The following is a 6,062-nucleotide window of genomic DNA, read 5'->3' on the forward strand; positions in this document are numbered from 1 at the left end:
CTCCATCTTTCACCACCACCACTCTAAATCCACGCCTCACTGACACAGGGCCAGAACCATTGCTATAACTTTTTTTTTTTTAGTGAGGCCATTGGGGTTAAATGACTTGCCCAGGGTCACACAGCTAATAAGTATCAAGTGTCTGAGGCTAGATTTGAACTCAGGTCCTCCTGATTCCAGGGCTGGTATTCTAACCACTGCACCACCTAGCTGCCCTGCTTTAACATCTTAACAAGTCTTCCTACCTCTGGTCTTATCACTCCAATACATCCCTCGAGGCACTGCCTGAATTAGAGCATACATCTGGCCAAATCGCCTTTCCGCTAAAAAAAAATCAAATTAAGTTCAAACTCTTTGACCTGGCATTCATAGTCCTCCACAATTTGGTACTGGCCTACCTTTCTAATTTTATCTCAAATTACACCACTCTAAGCTCTGTTGTCCTCTGAATACACTCTACTGTATTCCTACTTCTCTTAGTCCCTTATGCTTAGAAAGCTATCTCCTTCCCTTACCATTTGAATTCCTACTTTTCAATCATTAATCAATCAATAAACATTCATTAAGTGCCTACTATGTGCCATGTACTAAGTGCAAAGACCAACTCACATGCCATCTCCTCGGTGATACCTTCCCCAACGCTGTCACTAACAATTCTACTCCTTGTACCTCACAAATAATGCTCTGAATTATACCTCTCTAATGCACTTATTACAAATCATTGTATATTATTAGTTACTTGCATACATCTCATTCCTTTGACTGAATTACTTTAGAAGATTAGGGACCATGATTTAACTTTGTTAGTAGCTAGTTAGTAACTAGCACATTACTCTGTACATTGAGGTGTTTGCTGAAAGGGAAGATTTGGGATATAAAATCACAGTATCTCAGAGTTGAAAGGGACTATGAAGGTCATCTAACTTAAAGCTCTTGCTTAAAGAAGCAGCCCTGATCAAAGTAGGCGACTAGCCTTTGCTTGGACATATTTAGTGACCACTTTGGAATACTGTTACAAACGTGCATTCCTGACACTTTACAAAACCCTGAGAGGCAAACATCTAACTCAATTTATTAATATTATTCAATATAACAAAAACTGTATAATGTATGACCTAGATTTTCTAAAAATGGATAAACATTGCCAAATTAGTATATTATTATTGAAAACATTTCTATTTTTACCTAATTTTATGGAAATAGTCTATTTTCTTCATTTCTTAAACTTTCTATTCTAGAAATTGAGCACTAAGGTACATTCACAAAAAATTTAACTTGTTAAAGGTTCTCTCACTGCTGCCTACAAATTAGCCACACAGGGTCACTTCTAAGAGAAAGGGCGCTCCCCTTGGGGCCATGGCCCCAATTAATGGTAGTTTAGCTATAAAATTTAGGCAAGCCTCAGCCTAGCATGCCCTAGAGGGTGACTAATATGTTATTAAGTTATAAATACATTTAATAGCTTCAGTATTTGCTTCTCAGTATGGAATATTACAAGAGGAAAAAATAGTGTTCAACCACTATAGTAGAAATAAAATGCCACTAATTTCAAAAACACTGTATTCACATAAAAGTCTCCCCGTGAATTGTCATATTTTCATACTGCCTATGTACTCCCTCAAAGTGTAGTTGTAATTCTCCTACTACTTCATCATTCTAGAATTATTTGCATCACAAGCCTGGCTTATCGACCTGCACGTGAAAAAGATATTAGATTTTAAATGGAATCAAATACAAGTGGCTAATAGCTAATGGTTAAGACCAGTTTGCATGGCCAATCAAACCAGTTTACAATAAAAAACTAATATTGGAATTTCTTGTTTCTGTTCTCTTCAAATATCTTGAATCAATGGATTTGTAAAATAGTTTGTATTCCATCTTCATTTACCAAAATCTAAAGTCTAAGAGTGTCAACTTTCCCAAACTAACCAGAGGGAGTTCATTAGAAAAAATGTTTTAGGAAACCACGTCATGCCTTCAGATGGAACTTCTGATATTTATATATAAAAATCAAGTTCACACTAACTAAACTTTATACTGATATAGGCTGAGCAACTATATTAGGAAATTACATGGTTTTAGAGTTATAAAAGATCCCCTCATATTACAGTAAAGGAAACCTAGGCCTAGAAAGGGGAAGTAATTTATTCAAGGTCTAGAGGGGTCCGTTATGTGAATTCAGTTCTTCCGACTCCAAATCCAGTACGCTTTTCACTCAACTGTGCTGCCTCCCATACTTCATTCTGTTTAGCCAAGTTGATGTTGGCAACTGTGTACAAGTTACAGAGCTGTGAGCTCTCTGCTCATAGCATTGTATATCAAAGCACTGGTTCTGAAGTCATGAAATTTAGGTTCAAATCCTAGCTCTGCTTACTAGATATGCAATTTTAGATGTCACTTTATTTCTCAGGACCTCAGTTTCCCCAGATGTAACATGAAAATAGACTAGATGATCTCTTGGAATTCTAGCCGATTTAGGTCCTTACCTCTAGCAGGGTCTCACCTTCCCACTTTGTAAAGTGAGGTGTTAGATGACTCTCAAGTTCTCTTTAAAAGCTTATATTGCCTTTTACTAAGTGACTAACCCTCTGGGAAGTGAGATTTATTTTATGAAAGTATACCTCAGCTGGCAGAAAAGTGAAGTGCTCACTGCAAGAACCTCGAAGACAGCTAAATAAACCATGTTCTTTTTCCTCTGCACCCAATATTCCCATTTTTCCATTATTTACTAGGGTATGTATGTAGCCTTATCAACTTTCAGACCAGATAATGCTCTTTGCTTATACCTTTCCAATGTACTCATCCTGCAATTTTGTGTTATCTGTGCTGCGTGGTATTTTATCCTGGCAGTAGACTGAGAGCTTACAAAGGCAGGGTTCTTATCTATCTCAATGTATTCCTCCCAGCCTGGAGCATAAATAAAAGCGCTTGAAGATAATAGGCAGTTAATACAGGTTTGCTTCAGTTAACATATTACTTTAAAGTTCTGTGATTCATCTACATGTTTACTACCTCTACTGAAGCAGAATGATGCCACTCTATAACCCTCTAAGAATGAGCTAAGTTTTAGCAAGATTGTTATATATACCATTCTCCCCTAGAACTGCCCCCCTCCAAAATCCATCTTCTGGTGACCACCCTTCTAGTGATGAGTCTCTGCACTTAGGAGGGTAGGTTATAGATCTGTCCTTGGATGACAGAACCAAAGTTCATCACCAGGTCTGCATCTGAAGCCTCTCTAGATTTGATGGGACTGTCAGAGCTTCATTCTGCCAGCCAGTCAAACTTTCAAGTCCATAGGATCATAGCTATACCACGATGGAGATTAGTGGTGGAATTTCCATAGCCTAAGGAAAAGGCAGGATTTTCACCTACCTTTCCAGTGTAACTTCTCATTATGCCCCTTCATGGTCACTCCACACCAGCAAAATTGGCCTATTTGCCAGTATTCCATCTCAAGACCCTATACATTTGAGCCCTCTCCACCCCCCAGAATCCCTAGCTTCCTTCAAAGCACAGCTCAAATGCTGCCTTTCTACATGAAGCAGTTCTTAATCCCTTGGGGTGTTGGTACTCTTTCTGAATTTACTTCATTTTACACTTAGTATTTACTATAGCTCTGTACATAGCTCCTAAGCTCCTAGTAGAATGTAAGATCCTTAAGGACAGGAATGCGTTGTTTTTGTATCTCTAGGACCTTAGCAGAGTGCCACACACACAGGAGGCACTTAATGTCTGTGGACTTGAAACATGTACATTTCTGAGTGGCCAGAAGCTTCCCTCCACTTAACAGGAGGGTCCTATTATGTTACTGTGTAGAGGAATGCATATGAAGAGAAAGGAAATGGCAAAGGGTACATGCTAGAGACAGGAAGGCTGTGCTGCCTGTCAGAAAAAGATATTCACTGACCAGATAGCAAAGAGGAAATATACCCAGATTATATCTTTACCATACACAGTACAGCCAGCCCAGGCAATCTACAGCCCATTTAAAAATTCAGAGGGTGGGGAGAGGTTTATAACAAACAACAGTGATAACAGAAGGTTTGTGTGGGATGATGATAAGTTTAGGTCTAAAATGAGCAGTGTCTCTTGTAATGAGCTGTTGCTGGGAAGTAAGGCTCTCTCAGTGCTATAATTTGCTGGTTCACCAGTCTGAACCACATTTAAAGAACAGTGCTTTTTTCGATAAGAGGTGAGGAGGGTGGGCTGAAATAAGCAGAGAAGCATAGTGTCCAGGGCTGAGAGGGAAGGAAAAGGGAATAAACATTTATATAGCACCCACTATGTGCCAGGCACTGTGCTAAGCATTTTTTCATTATCTCATTTGATCCTCACAATAACCCAGTAAGGTAGGTATTATCCTCATTTACAGAGGTTAACTAACTTCCCCAAGGTCACACAGCTAGTGTCTAAGGCTTGATTTGAACCCAGGTCTTCCTGACTCCAGGCCCTGCACTCCATCTGATATGATACCGGCTGCCTCTAAGAAGGGGAAGTGGTATGAGGGTAATTGCAGGACTTAGAAGCATTATGTGTAGCGAAAGGGGGATTTGTGGGACAGGACTATGAAAGGTGTCATGGGGGCTGGGCAGAACTGAAAGGGGTCGGGGGGGGCTATAGCAGAGAGGCTGGGGGGGCAGCGTAGGGAAGAGGGGAGTTGGAAGGAGTAACTGGAAGAGGCAACAGGACAGAAGCATATGTAGTCTTCAAGGATGAGAGAGGAGATTGGTCTCTCTATAACTGCCATCAACTTGGCACTTTTAAAGGAATCTTACTTTTTCACACATGGCAAAACCCAGAAAAATAGCAAAGGCACACCAGATCAAAGATAATCAACCCAAAACAAAGCTTTTACGAAGTTGACAGATAACATTTATTAAAACATGTCATACAAAAGGGCATGGTCTCTTCTATAAGAAGAAAATATTAAACAGTAACATTAAATTAAGTCAAACCATGCTGTACAATGAAGACAGCAATATTATATAAAGACAAAACTATTCAACCTTTGCAATACAGGCATAACATTTCACAAAATATCAATAAGATATGCAACCTTAAATGACAATTTCCTTAGAATAAAACTATGTAGCTCAAGGAAGATTCACCTGACTTGCATAAATAAAAGTAAATTTCTGGAAGAAATATTGGAAACCCCATAAAAAAGGAAACAAAGCAGCAACAACTGACATATGACACAAGCTTCAAGCAAGGAAAAAAAAAATCACATTTGAAGAAATGTGTTCCAGCATTTTCCCTCAGGGCACTGTTCAGTATAGTTATTTTAAATTAAAAACAGATTCATTGAAATAGTTAAGTAGCAAATACTTTGCCATTTCAGAGAAAAACTCTGGTTTCATTGAATAAAGATGGAACCTTCTGAGTTAGCAACCCCAATAAAGCATCTTCAATAAATATTAGTGGCACAAGTCAAATAAAATTCACTTAAGATTATATTGGAGGAGATTCTGCATGGGTTTAGTCTCATTCCTTACTACTCCCAAGTCATCAAAATGTGGACCTTATGAAACTAAGACCCTGGGTTTGGCAGTATCTGAACTCTATTCAATCGTTATACATGTAGTCTGTAGTACCTCTTGCCCTGGGGGAAGAAAAGGTATCAATGTTGTTCTTGTGCACACGTTCCAATTTCACTTCCAAAGTACCTGGTAATGCACACCACACATAGAAGGGAAGAACTAGACCCCAGAGTTTCGGGGAGTATCCTAATGGGCTCTTCAAGAATAATAGCCTTAAAACTTGGTTATCACCCCTAAGCTGGGGGGGAGGGAACAAGGGGACATCAGTTATAAATTCTTTTCTGTTCATTCTGAACTGGTGACCATAAGAAGGGAACTGAGAAAGGTCTGGTCTAGTAGTCAGAATCAAAGGGCTGGGACCCAAGTTCTCCTGAGGTTAATCCCACATGATCCCAGGGCGGCCTTGGGAAAAGGCACTTAACCTTTGCCTCAATTCCCTTCCTTGTAAAATGGTGATGTCTACCTTATGAAGTAGATGATTTTTATGTCCTGTCAGTGCTTCTAAAATTAAAAGCATGA

This window comes from Phascolarctos cinereus, unplaced genomic scaffold (assembly GCF_003287225.1).
Source record: "Phascolarctos cinereus isolate Bilbo 61053 unplaced genomic scaffold, phaCin_HiC Scaffold_2;HRSCAF=192, whole genome shotgun sequence".
Taxonomy (NCBI): domain Eukaryota; kingdom Metazoa; phylum Chordata; class Mammalia; order Diprotodontia; family Phascolarctidae; genus Phascolarctos; species Phascolarctos cinereus.